This window comes from Stenella coeruleoalba (assembly GCF_951394435.1).
Source record: "Stenella coeruleoalba genome assembly, chromosome: 13".
Lineage (NCBI taxonomy): Eukaryota > Metazoa > Chordata > Mammalia > Artiodactyla > Delphinidae > Stenella > Stenella coeruleoalba.
The window spans coordinates 68,045,947-68,063,477 of record NC_137159.1 but is presented as its reverse complement, the minus strand read 5'-3'; the positions used below and the strand labels follow the sequence as shown (position 1 = coordinate 68,063,477).

General features: G+C 50.2%; 1 protein-coding gene across 1 annotated transcript in view; it reads left to right on the top strand.

Moving 5' to 3' along the window:
• Positions 1–10,185: 10,185 nt before the first annotated feature.
• The window catches only part of PLB1 (phospholipase B1), a 170,180-nt gene continuing 162,834 nt past the window's right edge, over positions 10,186–17,531 (top strand). The window contains exon 1 of the mRNA XM_079940335.1: positions 10,186–11,055. The gene's annotated coding sequence lies outside the window, so the exon portion shown is untranslated. The remainder of the gene's footprint in view (positions 11,056–17,531) is intronic.

The window sequence follows — 17,531 nt, the reverse complement described above, 5'->3', positions numbered from 1 at the left end:
CCTCACAAACGGGCCTTATTCTCCTTTCCTTTTTCTTTTTTTTTTAAAAAGTTTTATTAACTATAATCATAATCACCATGTTGTACATTAGATCCCCAGAACTTTTCTGTCAATCCCCACCTCCTTCTCTGAAGCAACCAATGTTCTAATTCCTATCATTATAGATTAGTTTTGCTTGTTGTAGAACTTCATATAAATGTCGTCATACTATATGTACTCTCTTGTGCTGGCTAAGTTCTTTTAACATAATATTGTTGAGATTCAACCATATAGCATCTATCGATACAGGCACACCTCAGAGATCTTGCCGTTTCAGTTGCAGACCACTGCAATAAAGCGAATATTGCAGTAAAGCGAGTCACATAATTTTTTTGGTTTCTCAGTGCGTATAAAAGTTATGTTTATACTATACTGTAGTTTATTAGGTGTGCAATAGCATTATGTCTAAAAAAATGTACATACCTTAATTAAAGAATACTTTATTGCTAAAAAATGCTACCTATCACCTGACAACACAGGGTTGCCATAAACCTTTAATTTGTAAAAAACAAAATATCTTCAAAGCACAATAAAGTGAAGCACAGTAAAACAAGGCATGCCTGTAGCTTGTTCATTTCCATTGCTGAGTAGTATTCCAGTGTACAAAAATACCACAATTTGTTCATTTATCCACGTATGGATGGATGTTTGCTTGTTTCCAGTTCTTGTTGTTACGGGTAAAACTGCTGTGAACATTTTTTTTTTTTTTTTTTTTTTGGCGGTACGCGGGCCTCTCACTGTTGTGGCCTCTCCCGTTGCGGAGCACAGGCTCCGGACGCGCAGGCTCAGCGGCCATGGCTCACGGGCCCAGCCGCTCCGCGGCCTGTGGGATCTTCCCGGACCGGGGCACGAACCCGCGTCCCCTGCATCGGCAGGCGGACTCTCAACCACTGCGCCACCAGGGAAGCCCTGCTGTGAACATTTTTGGACACGTGTTTTGGTGACTATAATGTTTTCATTTCTTTCTGGTAAATGCTTGGGAATGGAACTGGTGAATCATAGGGCAGGTGTATGTTTAAATTTATAAGAAACTGTCAGTTTTCCAAAATGGTCAGACCATTTTACACCCCCGCTAACAATGTCTGAGTCCCAGCTGCTCCCCGTCCTCGCCAGCATTTGGAATTGCTGGTCTTTTTCAGTTGAGCTCTTCCAGTAGGTGTAAAATGTGGCCGCACAGAGGTTTTATTTGCGTCTCCTGATTAACGCAATGATGTTGAGCAATCTTTATTTGTTTATTGGCCAATCTTCTTTTGTGACATGTCTGGTCAAGTCTTTTGCTCTCTTTTATTTATTTACCTATCTCTTTATTTGGGGGAGTCCTTTTTATTATTGCTCTGTTGATATTCTCTATATATGCTGGATACCAGAACTTTGTCAGATATATGTTTGGTGAATATTTCTTTGTAGACTGGCTTGCCAATTTTTGTAACAATGTCTCTTGATTTTTAAAAAATCTTGATGAGGCCCGATTTATAAATCTTTCTTTCAAACAATGTTTTGTGCTTTTTGTGACCTGTTTAAGAAAACTGCCTTCTGCAAGATCATGAAAATTTTCTCCTCTGTTTTCTTTCAGAAGCTTTATAGCTTTAGCTTATCTGTTTAGGTCTATAATCCATCTCAAAATAATTTTTGAGTATGATGTGAGGTAAGGGTTAATGCTCATTTTTTTTAATATATGAATATCCGGTTGTTCTAGCACCGTGTAAAATGAAAGACTTTCCTTCCCCATTGAATTACCTTGGTGTCTTTGCTGATTTGCTAATAATCAGTTGACCACATGTGTGTGGATACATTGGGTTGGCCAAAAGTTCGTTCGGGCTTTTCCGTAAGATGTTACAAAAATCCGAATGAGGGCTTCCCTGGTTGCGCAGTGGTTTAGAGTCTACCTGCCGATGCAGGGGATACGGGTTCGTGCCCCGGTCCGGGAGGATCCCGCATGCCGCGGAGCGGCTGGGCCCGTGAGCCGTGGCCGCTGGGCCTGTGCGTCCAGAGCCTGTGCTCCGTGATGGGAGAGGCCGCAGCGCAGCGGTGAGAGGCCTGCGTACCGCAAAAAAAAAAAAAAAAAAAAAAAATCCGAATGAACTTTTTGGCGAACTCAATACTTCTAGACTCTGTTCCCTCGATTCCATTGTCTATTCTTATGTCAATACCCACCGTCCTGATTACTAGAGCTTTATAGCAAGTCCTAAACTAAGTAGTGAGAATCCTCCATGGAGTAGCACAGTTTTGAAATACCAACAATTCCCTCCAGTATTTATTCTCTGCCCTTTTCACCACTCGGGCAGTTCTGTGCTGATTGCCGAGGGGAAGTAAGCACAAGCTCAAGAGCAAGATGCAGGGCAGACACAAAAGGGAGATTTCCTGCTTTGGTTTTGAAAGCCCAAGTCCTCAGAGGAATAGAGACGTAACATTTGGGGAACACAACGTGATAAAGAGTAGCCCGCCCCTCAGCTTCTAGTCAACAACACTTCTAAGACAAGATAACCCACCCTAGGACGGGTGGAAGGAATTAGAGCAACCATGCACCCCTACGTCGGGGTTAGGATCTCAGGGAGGCAGGGGAACCCTTGCAGAACCTCCCCTGTCTCTGACGGTCCAGGGCAGCAGAATGAATCCTGGACCCTCACTGTGGCCCTGGGGAAGAGCTGTGTCCTGAATAGGCTGTGGATCAGCACAGCAGCCATCCCGACAGAGGGATGGAAATGTACCCTGGTGCTTTGGTTCCCTGTAAACCTCCCAGAAGATCTGCCCTGACCCTAAGAAAAGGGGGAAAGGATCATGAATTGACTGTGATTAATGTCTTGCTACTCTGGTAGCAAGGGGTTTCAGCTGAGTTATAGGGAAGGAAAGAAAGATCCTAAAACACCTGAGTTTATTGCTTACGATTTATTCTGCTTTATATGGAACTTCTAACAAACTACATTTAAATGACTGAGGCTAATGATAGTAAACAGTGAAGATGGGGGAGAGGAGCCCTCCTTTCCGCTGGGAGAAGTGCTGGTGGGGAGGAATCAGGGGGCTCCCCGGCCAGGCCGTTTTCCTGCCTCACTAATGTTTCAGCCCCTGCGTTTTGGATCTCAAAATGCCATCAAACAATTGATCCTCCTAACATGTTCTTCTGCGATCTAGTCCCTCTGTCCCGAAACACCTTCATAAAGTCCTTCCGCTTAATGCATCCCTCTTGTCTTCAGCAATTCAAAGGACATCATGCTGGGTCCCAGCTGACACCTCAAGATCCTCATGGAGCGAAGCTTGGAGGTGAGCCCCGTTTCCTACACGGAGGGACTGTCTGGGGAGCTGAGACTCAGAGTGAGGGCACTGTCTTTTCCTGGTTGCAGAGAACGTTGAGGTAGGGCTGCCTCATGCTTCCCAGCCCTGGTGTTATTTTCCATGCCATCTGTGTCCTGACTACACCCATTGTAGGTATGGAGAAACTGATGCTTCAGCTCTGTGTATTAAGTGCAGGACAATCTAGTTTGCATGTTGTTTTGCTTATCCAAGCATGTAAAATAAACACTTCAAAACACATTGAATTAATACCTCCCTTTGCTGGGATCTCGTTTCCACCAAATGTTCAGAAATGGGACACGTGGAAAATGGAAAACAGACCAAAACTATTTGCTCAACTGGCACTGTGGATTAGGGTGGACAGGAGCGTATAAACACACACACCCGCTCCACATACGCACCCTGCAGGTTGAGCCCTGGATTAGGGCCCTTTCAAAGCAACCAAGGCTAGGCTGCCAAGTTCAGGGTTGCCCCAGGCCTGGCTGTGCTGGGGTGAGGCCAGGGGTGCTTGGGTCAGAGAAATGCAGTGTCCTGGAGCTCACTGAGAGGCCCTGCACCCACTGCCCAGAAAGGGGTGTGGGCCGTCACCTCCTGCTGAGAAGGCCATGGGCACCCAGGGGTTGGCAGAAGGGAGAAGGGGTAAAAGGCCTTCTAGCTCATTGCTGAGTAAAGGCTAGCTCCTGTCCAGGGTCCTGTGGCCCCTTCCCCCAGCAGGACTCCTGGCGCATGTCTAAGTGGCCCTGCTCGAGGGAGTATTGAACTCATTCACCCTCCCAGCAGTTGACGCTCATGGGCCTCTTACTCATCCCGAAGTCATCAGTCATGCTTCCAGGAGTATGAGTAATTCAGGGAGGGAGGGGGAAGGGGAGAGGACTCACACTTGTGCAGGGGTGGGGGTGGGGATGATGTTGAAGAGGCAATGTGGCCCAGAATGAGCCCTCATCTCTCATATTCCAGAGCTGGAAATGCTCCTCTTTTTGAGAAGTAATGCATCCTTAATCTGCTGCAAAGTGGGGTGTGTGTGTGTGTGTGTGTGTGTGTGTGTGTGTGTGTGTGTGTGTGTGTGTGTGTAGAATGCTGGCAGTTTAAGGAAACTGGAAACCAAAGCAACAAGGACTTCTCCCTTCATCCTTAGGCAGCTGGGGAAGTGTGGTAGCCCAGAGATGCCAATAGGGTACCTTTTAGACTTGTTGATAAAATATGAACTCGATTTTTTCTAACACATTATCCCATTTGTCTCTCTGAGGGGAACTGAAGCTCAGAGAGGTCATGTGAATTGCCCACCACTGGGAACTATCAGAGCTGGCATTAGAACCCAGGTCCCTAGACTAGTCCAGCACCTACGTCTCTGGACTGTGAGGTCTGGTCTTTGCCAGCCTCTGGACTTGTTTTCTCTGCCAGACCAGCTCTCCACAGCTGGGCTCAGCCTGGACCCGACAGCCATCCCCACCCTTGCCTACGTCACATTCTCCCAGAGGTCCCGGCAGTGGGTGCTCCCGGTGAAGTTCAAGTTCAGATTCTTTTTGCCTCTTCCTGCTCTGGGGCTTGGCTGCCTTCAGGGTAGAATATTTTCTGAGGTAGTAACAGGTGGAAAAGCCAGGAGACCACATGTAGGATGGAGAGTTGGTGAGCCAATCAGCCCAGACTATAAGAGGTGACCAAGGAAGGGTTCTTCCGGCCCAAACGGTGGTCAGGCATTTGGGCTGTGGATTGGCTGAGGAAGCTGACATCTTAACCCTGTACCTGAGTTTCTTATGTTTCCCGGCACGCTCCTCCCCAGAGAACGGATGGAATACATCCTTAATTCCCTGGAAGCGGAAACCCTGCAGGAAATACACCTGGAAAGGGAACTCCCCCTTGGTGAGCACCTACTATGTTCCGGACATTGTGCTATGTTTTACACGTATTATCTTTTTGGATCTTCACAAAACTCCCTGTGAGGCAGGCAGTATGATCCTCATTATACGGGTGAGAAACTGAGGGTTCAGAGCTCATGTAACTTGGGCTACATCACCCAACTCGTAAGCGAAAGAGGCAAAATTTGAATCCGGATCTGACAGCTCAGTGCCTAGTCTATCGAGTCATCCTGCCTTAGAAAGGCTACAACAGCTCAGGAAATATATTCTAAACCACCTCATCTCAGGGCCTAACCTCAGATCGAGATCAAAGAAAAAGCCGTTGTCACAGGATAATGACTTCTTGAGATCAGAGCCTCTTATCAGCGGAATTGTGTCCCCCCAAATTCATATGTTGAATCCCTAACATGATTGAATTTGGAGACAGGGTCTTTAAATAGGTAATTAAGTTAAAATGAGGTCATACGGGTGGGCTCTAATCCAATGTGACCGGTGTCCTTCTAAGAAGAGGAGATCGGGACACAGACACACACAGAGGGCAGACCATGTGAAGACACAGGGAGAAAGCGGCTGTCTGCAAGCCAAGGCGAGAGGGTTCAGAAGAAACTAGCCTGAAGACCCCTTGATCTTGGCCTTCCTGCCTCCAGAATTGTGAGAAAATAAATTTCTGTTTAAGCCACCCCATCTGTAATACTTTGTTATGGCAGCTCTAAGGAATTAATTCAGAGCCCCTTTTGAAGATCATCTCTGCGTTCCGCACACAGTAGGCACAGAATCCATGTTTGTGGATGGGCAGAAAGAAGGGAAATGCCTCTCCAGTAGGCAGAGAGGATTCAAATTTTGACTTTTGCAACCGGCATCTGTCCTTCTGTTGAAACTTCCTGTTTCTGAGGAACAGAGATTTTTACAGATCCCAGAGGGCATCCAGTAAGCCCAGCAGGGATTACCAAATAATTCTGGTTTTGATGAGCTCAGTGAGTATGAATCAGAAGCAGACAGAGTAGCGTTTCCCTTGAAATAGACCCAAGATTACATTTTAGAGGGAAAAGCAAAAACATGTTTGGGAATTTATCGCCAGCCAGGAAAGATGGACAGTGTTGGGACCCTAGACCAGGTGGAAAAGGTCTTTCCTTCCTTCTGTGCAGAACAGGAACCACCATGGGCTTGGGCGAGGTCTGATGTTGCTATTGGTCACGCCGGGGCCTGTCCTCGTGGTTCTCACCCAAGTCTCCTATTTGAAAAAGGCAATTCTGGGGTGAGGGTCCCTCCTGGGAGCCCTAGTCATCTTGGTGGGCCGTGGCCTACAGGATGACCTGGCTCCAGCTCCCCCAGGAGGGAGTCCTGGTAGCTTCCCCAGAGATGTAGAGGTTTGGGACAGGGAGAGAGTATGGGGTCCACACAGCTAGGACCCCTCAGCCCCTGACTCAGGGAACCAGGGCTCCAGGTCCTATGATGGGACAAGATGGGGCATGGGTGAGAAGGTCGAGCCAGGGTGGGCCACACATCGTGGTGAAGCCTGGCTGTTTTTTCAAGAGAATGCCATGAAACTGGCCGTGGCTGAGGAAGAGCTGTGAAAAATCATGGAAAGTGAGTTCAAGCAGGAGGTCCTAGGGAGGCCTAGGGATGGTAGAGTTTGGAAGCAGTTAAGAGCTTAGACAACCTGGCTTCTGATCTTGGCTCTGCCATTTATTGGCTGTGTGATGTGGGCAAGCTCCAATGCCTACATCACCTCAGCCTTTGTATCCGTCCACTGGGGAAATCGATCTACCTCCGAGGATCACTGGACGGTGGCATGGGGCGATGTGTGATGAGACCTCCAGTGCGGGCCAGACTCCCGTAAGAGCTCCATACTGGGGCCAGTCTCTCTCTGAGCGAGCTGGTCACCCAGCTGTCAGAGTCACTTGCCCACATTAGACGAAGGGTCTCCTCTCCCAGGAGGGGATCTGACCATGCTCTCCTGGGTTTATACCTTCGGGGGGCCTCACTGCCTGGAAAGAGCATCTCAGCTCCTTCAGGATCGGCTCTCCTTAGCTCTTCAACCTCATTTCTTGCCACCTTCTCCTGCACCCTCTCAGGATCCTCTTACAGTTCCCCAAATCTCCCTCCACCCTGAAACCTCCGTGCCTTCTAGCACGATGCTCCTTCCTCTGCCTGAAACTCCCCTCCCCCGCCTCCATCGGGCGTCTGCCTACTCCTCCCACAGCACGTATCACAGAGTCCCCTCCCCACCCTCTCCTTCCCTCCTGGGGGGCAGTCTTCCCTGCCACTCCCTCTGAATGGCACCGAGCCCCCTGGCCTCCTGCCCCATCTCCCTCTGCCCCCGGCACACCTACGCTCTGCAGTGGAACTGTCTTTCCCTTCTAGGCCACAAGCTCCCTGTGTCTTGTCAGTTCTCTCTCCCTCCCCTGTGCCTAGTCCAGTGCTTGAAACACGGTAACAGCTCAATAAACATGTGCTGAAAGACTTGATGACTTGCTAAATGAATGGCTTCTCCGGGATATGGGGGCAAGTCTCATAAATGAGTCACCATGCCCCCTCCCACTGACCCAGGTGAAACAGTCCTTGTGATGACATCACTAGTTGCCCCTGATTCTCAGAATCACCCATGCCTTCTTCTTTCTTCTCCTTTTGGTCCTATTCGCTTTTCATCTCCCTCTTCCTCCTTCCTTTCCTTCCTCCCCTGGGGGCAGCACATCTAAATAAGGTGATGCTCCCCCTGCGGCTGGCCGGGTACAGCCATGATTTTCACCCAGTTACACTCTTGGATAATGGTGAGATAGAATCCTGAGATCCATCCCCAGGTGAGAAGGTGGGACAGATATGAGTCCTGTGGTGCACCTCGCGTTGGACACACACAGAGACCCTGCAGCAAATGTGGGACCCTGGTGTCCTTGAGTTAACCGAGTAGGAACCTGAAAGGCGTGGGTGGGGGAAGGAGGAAGGTGTTTGATGAGACCTGGGCCAAGGAGAATGGGCACGGTGTGTGGGAACCTGGCAGGTTTGGGACCCTGAAAGCCTCCACATTCAACACTGATTCTGGTGTGGGTGGCGAGGGGGCACCACCCTCACGCATACACTCATGCCTGGCTGCCTGTGGTCCCTTGGGGAGGGCAGTTGTCCTTCCCCAACCCAACTCAGATGAGTAGGCAGGAGCCCAGAGGTGACCGCTCCAGCCCTGACCCCCAGCCAACCCCAGGGTACACCCTCGCTCCTTTTCTCTCATCTTCCCTCCTTTTCCCCAAGACTCCCCTCAACTTCATTAAATGTCTTGGAGGTGTTTCTGGCCTAAGTTATGAGGACTAGGCTTTCAGAGTGTGCCTCGAGATCACTGCCATCTTCCAGTTGTATACTTTTCCATGAGAATGAAAAACTAAATTAGTACCTGCTTCTGGAAAACCGATGTTTATGGGACCATGAAGGAGAAGATGGGATATTTGTGACTCTTAAAACAGAAGACCACAAATATCTGAATAGAAGGCAGCTTCTGAGGCTGGAGAAAAATAATATTATAATGAATAAGAGGACCTGCTACTTCATGTATCTGGTGGAAAATGTATGGCATGAACTGACCTCAAAAAGTTGGTTTGTAAATAAGTGAAAGTAAACGAACCCAAGGAGAGATAAATCAAAGGGTACTTCTTGGGAGGGTTTTATGGGGCAGAGGGGCACCAGCTGGCCACACATCTCTAGCCCCACGCTTCTCACACTTCTCCAGTCATCTCCTTGTCTGTCTCCTCACTGGCTGGTGAGCCCTATATAAGGCTTTACAGGCCCAGTGTCTTTATATAGCATCTCTCTCTCAATCCCTAGCGCCAGGCACAGAACCTGGCACACTAGGTAGGGTGATGCATATCATTGATCATCCAAACCGGGACACTTCAAGAGTGAAAGGAGGCTATTACTCATTACGTCAGGACAACAGTTATAATCTGGGACTCATGCATGAACGAACAAATGAACGAATGAATGAAAGATTCTTTAAGAGGTTGAGGCTGTTGGCACTAAGGCAGCCATGATGTCACTGTCAAATAGGAAATTCCTCTACACGTACCATGTGCCCCATTACACGTTTTATGGTCCATCTTTGTTCTCTTGCAGACGAGGACTCCTGTTGCAGGAGGAAAGCTGGGCTGGGACTGAAAGGCCCGGCCGGCGCTGCTCAGAGACTCCTCCACCGTGGGCACTGCCTGCTTGGGTACCAGGCACTGAGCTAGGCGCTCTGTGTTCTTACCACGTTTATTCCTCCCACCACCCTTGCGAAATAGACGCTCTTATAACCTTTTCTAGGTGAGTGAACCGAGGCTTAGTGAAGTTAAACAACGTGCCCAACGTCACACAGCTACCGATATCAGAGCCGCAACCCGGGGCCGAGCCTGCTGGATGCCGGCGCGTGCGGTTCTAACAGGCCTCAACCCAGCTTCTGTGCGGCCTGCTCTCTCCTGCTTGGCGCCCGGTGACATCAGGTTCACCTGCTGGAGAGGAGTCACGGGGGCTGGGGGCTGGGGAACAGATGGGAACAGAGAGTTTGCCTCCCTGGAGGCCAATCCTGTGTCCAGTTGTGGGGTGGACAGGGCAGTGGCCAGGTCAGGACGGCGGGCAGCGGGCTCTTCATGGGCAGCAAGCCTTTTGGGCTCTCCACAGGAGAGGATGCCCAGACCCCAGTGTTGCGTCTGAGTCCACGTGGCCGGGGTCCCTTCTACATCCTACCTCCTGCCCTCCCCACCCACCTTCACCCCTCCGGGGCTGTGAGGCTTCCTTGGACCCGGCCTGGCTATCATTCCAGAACGGCCATCTGAGGCCCAGCCACAAACCATTGGGAGAGCAGGCCCAGGGGCCTGAGGTCTCCAGCAAGGGTGGGCCATAGGGTGGGCCATGCCACGCCCAAGGGCCCGGGGGTGGGGTGAGAGGCTGGCAGGGGCCTGTCCAGGCTGAAATGGAGGAGGGGAGGTAGTGCCAGGACCCGTCTTCCCTTGTAGGCACTGCTCTGGCACCCTGCTGGCTGGATGCGGGGGTGGGGGGGTGGGGGGAGGCGGGCCAGGCTGGGTGTAGGCCAGGAAAGGGCTCAGCTAGGGCTCTGCTGAGCACTGGTTCCCCACCTGCCGGCCTCTGCCTGCGACTCTCCTCAGACAGGCCTTGTCCCCTGGCAGCCAACCGGGCCCCAGCCTGGGGACTTGGCCGGCCAAGTACGGCTAACTGGCGCCCTCTAGTGTCTGCCTCTCTCAGTCCAGTTGCCCCTCTTGGGAACAAGGCACATCACACACAACTCCCCTGAGCCAGTCCCCGGGCCAGGCCCCCCACAAACCTATCATGTATCTTCCAAACCAGGACGCCTCTGAGAGTGAGAGGGGGCTCTGCGGACAATGAGGCTAGGACAACAGACATAAAATGGGACTGTCCCAGGCAAGTCGGGGCGTCTGATCACCCCACCCAGTTCAGAAGCACACCCTCCCCGTCGTGGCCGCCAGAACCATCTCTGGGAGGCTCCCATTAAGGAAATGAGAACCCCGTTAGCACACGGCATGGGAGAGTAGGTGATCAAGAAACGTGCGATCAATGAACAAGTACCAGCTACACGTGGTGGTGGTAATCGCCTGTTTGCTCCAGCTCTGGGGGCCCTGTTGCAGCCGGGCGTCGGGGAAGCGGCATCTAAATCTCCTTGTGAAGCAGGAAGGAGGACTCTGGCTCTGGAGCCTGGCACGCAGCAGGAGCGCGGGCCTTGGGGCCGATAGAGCAGACCCACACATCGGCCAGTGATTAACCGAGACGTCCCCCTCCGGCCATTTTGGATCTTGCTGCGGCGTCTGGAAAGAAAAGCACCCCTCCAGCAAGAGGACGACATTTTGACACGGCGCCTCTTCCCGCTGGTTTTCAGGTGGGTCCTCAGTCTCCCCGTCTGTCCCTCCTTGCGCATGCGTTCGCGATGACCTCTACTCTGCTGCTCGCTCCGTGCCCTCCTTGACAAACACAGGCCAGTGGGTGGGCCGCCACCGTCCCCGACCCACCCGTCCCCCTCCATTTCCTCATCACTGCCTCGTGGTTTCTGGGGAAGGCCTCAGGGACTTGTGATAACTGCTGGCTCCCCGGGGCTCCCTGATGTGGGCTGATGCAATGCGGCCGGCATCTGTGACCCCTGCACCAGGTGGGACCCAGCGCAGGGAACCAGGATGGGAGCAAAGGATTTCCACAGGTGGGGGTGAGGGGAGGGCCCGAGCGGGCTCAGCTTGGAGAATTCCAGGGCGAGGGCTCTGGGGGGGCTCTGTGTGTGTGTGTATGATTTGAAGAGACATATAAGTGACTTCGGTGAAGTCAGGCGGATTTGGGGGCTGGCCAGACGCCATTCTGGAGAGTTCCTTGGCATAGGGATGATGGGCCAGGTCTGGTGCCTTGTGTGGGAAAGGGAAGAAAGCTTTAAGCTGGTTTTTGTATTCCTCAAACCAGTTTGCCCACATCCTTGCCATCTGTGCCCCATGAAGGACCTGTTTGCAGCTGGGCATGTCTGGACCTGAGGGGCAGAGCGCCTATGTGAGGCCAGTGGTCTCTCCAGCCTCTCACCCAGCGGTCCCAGCCACTGCTGGAGTGGAGGGAGCATCTGGCTCTGCCTGCTGTCCTCCTGCTCCTCACTCATCCTCCCCCAGTCCTCCCCTCCCCCACCCCATCCCCTCCTCACTCATCCTCCCCCAGTCCTCCCCCTCCCCCACCCCATCCCCTCCTCACTCATCCTCCCAGTCGCAGCAGTCTCTGCGCCTTTTCTATCCTCGGGGCCCTGGCTCTAACATAAGGCTTCCTTCTCCAGACCACCTGCAGGGCTTTGCACAACCAGCAACACACAAGCATTGGGTCTGGAGCAAAAAACCCTGAGTTTTTAGGAGATTGGGATTGACATATATACACTAATATGTATAAAATGGATAACTAATAAGAACCTGCTGTATAAAAAAAATAAATAAAATAAAATTCAAAAAAAACAAAAACCCTGGGTTTGAGATCAGGCTCTGCCATTTACCAGCTGTGTGGCCTCGGGCAAGCTAAACTCTTGGAACCTCAGTTATCTCATCTGTAAACTGGGGATAATAATACTTGATGGTCCTTATCTCATGGGGCTGTCATGAGAATCAAATGCATCGTGCACGTGCAAACGCTTTGCAAAGGGCTCCACCAATGGGAGGGAGTATTGTCGCTGTTTTCATACCACACTCAACCCGAACAGAACACTCACCCAAGACTGGAAACATGTTCTGAGGGCTGCTGCTTTACTCATATGGTCACTGTCTGGTGAGCTCACTGTGTGCCAGGCCCTGTTCTAGGGACATGGGCTACACAAGCAAATATGAACCCCCGCCAACCTAAAGCTTACATTCTAGGCGGGGGGCTCCCCACACCCCAATCTGCTCAGCTCACACTCTGGCCTTTCTCCTGCATCTGCAGACCTAGCCTGAGAAGGCAGACAGCATCGATCAGGCTGCTAGGGATTCTCTTCCTAAGTACCTCGCAGTCACCTGATGGCCTGGCAGAAGCCCTTGGGTGGGAAAACAAGGTCATTCTGATACTTGCTGGAACACTCAGAGCATGGTAGCAAGAAGAGAGCACGGTCATTAAGTCTAATCGCCCATTTTACAGATGAGGAAATTGGGGTCCAGAAAGGTTTAACTGCCTCACCCTCGGTTATGCAGCTGGTCACACAGTTATTCATTTGATCAACAAACATTTATTGAGCTCCTACTCTGTGCCTCCCACTGGACACCAGGGACAAGGCTCTGTCTTAGTTTTGGCATATGAAAGCAAGTAGGTGAATTTCAGGTGGTGAAGAGTGCTGGGCAGAAAACTAGGCCTCCAGATAGGGAGGGGGAGTGACTAGGGGTTACGGAGGTCAGGGGAGGCCTCGTGAGGTGTCAGATTTGAGCTGAGGAATCAAGCAGAGGCCTTAAAGGACTCCAGAAATCCCCTTCCTACACTTAAAAGGCAAAGGAGTGCCTCTCCATCCCTGCCCCCTGGGAAGAAGAAATGGCATCAGAAGAGAAAAATGGGCCTTGCCCCCTCCTGGGGGCAAGCAAGTCTCTCTGAGCCTAACGCTGAGTGACTCCTGGCCTGAAGAGGGAGGTGGCCCTCTCTATTACCCAGGGTTGCTTTTGTTTTTTTAATAGACTATTTTTTAGAGGAGTTTGAGGTTCACAGCAAAGCTGAGCAGGAAGTACAGAGACTTCCCATTTACCCATGGTCCCCCGTGTTCCCCTGCCCTACACATGCACAGCCTCCCCACCATCCACGTTCGCTACCAGCGTGGTCCATCTGTTACAATCCGTGAACCTACACTGACGTGTTATCACCCAGAGTCCACGGATTACCTTAGGCTTTACTCTCAGTGTTGTACACTCAGTGGGTTTTGACACCTGTATCCATCATAATACTATCACACAGAATAGTTTCACTGCCTTAAAAATACCCTGTGCTCTACTTATCCACTCCTCTCTCCCTCCAAACCCCTGGCAACCACTGATCTTTTTACTGTCTCCATCGTTTTGCCTTTTCCAGGATGTCATAGGGTTGGAATTGTACGGTAGGGAGCCTTTTGAGATTGGCTTCTTTCCTTTAGTAATTTGCATTTAGATTTCCTCCATGTCTTTTCATGGCTTGATAGCTCATTTCTTCTTTTTTTTTTTTTTAATTTTATTTATTTATTTTTGCCTGCGTTGGGTCTTCGTTGCTGCACGCGGGCTTTCTCTAGTTGCGGCGAGGAGGGGGCTACACTTCGTCGTGGTGCACGGGCTCCTCATTGCGGTGGCTTCTCTTGTTGCGGAGCACGGGCTCTAGGCGCTGGCTTCAGTAGTTGTGGCACGCGGATGTAGTTGCTCTGCGGCATGTGGGATCCTCCCGGACCAGGGCTTGAACCCGTGTCCCCTGCACTGGCAGGCGGATTCTTAACCACTGTGCCACCAGGGAAGCCCCTCATTTCTTCTTAATGCTGAGTTAAAGCTCTGTCTGGGTATAGGGGCTACTTTTGTTTCAGCTTTTGTTTTTCAGCTGGGCTTCTATCTAGCTTTTCCTGCAGCAGTCTCAGCCTGCCAGCCTCTCATTCCCCAGTGGTGGAGGTGGAGCAGGGATGTTGCTGCCTGGTGCTTGCAGCAGGTCCAGCTGGAAAGCATGGGGCCTCTCCGGGCCCCAAGGCTGCACCACCCCCGGTCCCCAACAGGTGGCCACACCACCCAGCTCTGGCCGGCCTCTAGTTGGTAATGACTGAGAGGGACAGGGGCATCTTGGGAGACTGTGAGGGAACGAGGTAGAAGTGGTGGCTGTCCCCCATTGGCCACCTCTCTTTCTCTCTCCCTCTTCCCAGGCAACTCAGGCAGCCGAGCTACATTTCTTGGTTTGGGGGAGGGGGAGACCTGGAGCATTTTGCCATTCATGTTCTTCAGGGAAAGAAGTTCTGGTGCCTTGCCCTCACACGATACTGTCTTCTAGAAGACTAGAAACTTCCATTGTGTTCACAATGGGATCTGATCCCCCAAGTAGGTAGTTCTTTGGGCAAATGACCCCATTTGCATGGGGAGAGCCTCCCTGGGGTAAGGAGAAAGGGTGCTGGTATATTCTGCCCTTGGAGCTGGCAGCGTAAAGGGGGAACTATTTCTGGAGAAAGAGGCTGCTCCTTTTGTTAGCAAGATTGAACCACAACACCTGGGAATGGATACAGAAAATGTATGTATATACCATACAATGAAATATTATTCAGCCTTCTAAAGGAATGAAATTCTGATAAATGCTACAGTACAAATGAACCTTGAAAACGTTTTGCCAAGTGAAATAAGCCAGACACCAAAGGACAAATATGGTGTCATTTCACTTATATTATGTATCTGGAATAGCTAAGTTCATAGAGACGGAAAGTAGCATGGTGGTTGCCAGGGGCTGGGTGGAGGGAAGGGGAGTTAGTGTTTGATGGGATCAGAGCTTCAGTTTGGGATGACGAGAAAGTTCCAGAGACGGATGGTGGCGCTGGTTGCACAACTTCGTGAATTGTACTTAATGCCACTGAACTGTACACTTAAAAATGATTAAAAGAGTAAATTTTATGTTAGATATATTTTACTACCATAAGAAACCTTAAAAAAAAGACTGAACCAGGATCATAAAGTCCACAGAGCCCATCATGTTCTTTCACCATTGTTCACACTACCCCCCACTATGACAATCCAACACGGAACCCTGCGGCTCCCACCCATGGAACCCTACGGCTCAAGAACGGAGCTCTCACTACCTCAAACGAGCTTTGAACCTCAAGTGAAAGGACTTGAGCCTAATCGCTGAGCCTCATCTTCCTCAGGTATAAAACGGGGAAAGAATACTTGCCCTTTCCTATGTCACAGAACTGTCACAGGATCAGTGAGGTTATGGATGTGAAAGTACGTGTAAATTCTGAAGCACTCGGTACAGATAAGGAATCATAAACAATATCATCCTTATTGCTTCCCTAGGTCGTTGGCTCCATCTGGGGACAACTCTAATTGCTGGAAAGTTCAGGCAGAATCATGAAGTAGCAAAGGTTGCTCTTGGTATCACGCCTCCTCTTACATGTGTCTTAGGATGTGCCTCTCCATTTAGCAGTTTCATCTTCCATCCCAACCCCTTGATATCGTGAGCGATGCTCACCTCCTGCCTATATCTTTTCCCTTGGGAACTGTGTTAGGAAAACCCACTTCTCCTGTGTGTCTCCTTTGCTCTCGCACTTCTATCACACTCACAGCCCTTCTGATGCCAGATGTGCGGGGTTCGTCCCCACCTCCCGACACCAAGGGATTCTGTGACACCAGCTGGGTGTCTTACAATTTAATTTGGAATTTAATCCAATTCTGACACTGTCTACCTGGAGACAGCGTCCGATGCCACAGGTTAAGGGCTTAGTCCCACAAGAGTGGCCCCTGCACACTTCAAATGCCGGTTGCAAGTCCAAGTTGCCACCTGTGCTGCTGACTGATTGGCTGTAAATCGGAGGTTTGACTAATTTGCTGCAATGGCTCACAGACCTCAGGAACACTTTATTTACTGTTTACCGGTTTATTATAAAAGGATATAATTAGGGACAGCCAGATGGAAGAGATGCATGGGCAGGGTGTGTGGGGTTGGGGGGTGGTGAGGAACTTCCTGCCCTCTCCGTGCACGCTGTTCTCCCCACGTGTCCACCAACCTGGAAGCTCTCTGAGCCCCATACTTTTGGGATTTTTATGGAGGCTGCATCACATAATGATCGATCATTAACTCCATTTTCCCTCTCCTCTCTCTGGAGAATACGAGGTGGGGCTGAAAATTTCCAAGTTTCTAATCGTGGCTTGGTCTTTCCAGTGACCAGCCCCCATCCAAGAACCCACCAAGGGCCACTTCATTACATCAAAAGACACTGCTATCACTCAGGAAATTGCAAAGGATTTAGGAATTCTGTGTCAAAAACTGGGTCAAAGACCAATATGAGAACAAAAGATGCTCCTAGGGCTCTCATCACTTAGGGAATTATAAGGGTTTTAAGACTCTGTGCCAGGAACTGGGAAATAGATATAAATATTTTTTCTCTTATCTCACAGGATTCAGGATGCCACCTCCTCCAGAAAGTCTTTCCAGATGCTTCCTCTCTGTCCCTCATCTGAGCCAGATGGGGTTTTGGGAGCTGTGTGTTGCAATGAATGTATAAATGAAATTATAAAGACCTAGATTGAATTCTGCTGCCGTCACTTACTATGCACGTGACCTTGGCAAACAACCTCTCTGAGCCTCAACATCTCTCTGTAAATTAGTGGCAATGAGTTACTTAACAGGACAGTAATGAAGATTAAATGGTATAAACAACAGTGCTAGAATATGAAGGATACTCAAGAAATAACAGTTTCCTTCCTCTGAACTTTCATAGCCCTTTATCTGAGCTTTCAGCCTTGTGTTATAGGTATTTGTGTCGTTCATTCATTCAACAAACATTTAACTGAATATGAAGGCAAGAAGTGTTATGACTAAAACTAAAGATGAAGGAGGATGGTTAGGAAAGATTTCACTGATAAGGCATTATTCAGGGAGAAAATTGAAGGAGTGAGTCATAAATATCAGAGAAGGATTTTGGGGCAAGAGCAGAGCCCCTGAGGCAGGAACATGCTGGTGGGTTTGAGGAGAAGCAAGGAAGGAACAGCCAACGTGGCCAGATCAGAATGAGTAAGAGAGGGAGGGAGGAAGAACAGAGAAGTAGCAGGGACCACATCACATGGGGCCTTTGTAGACTGTGACAAGGACTCTTTTTGTTCCCTGCTGAGATGGGAAGCCGTTGGAGCCTGTTGAGCAGAACAGTGGAAGAACTGACATAGGCTTTAAAAGGAACCG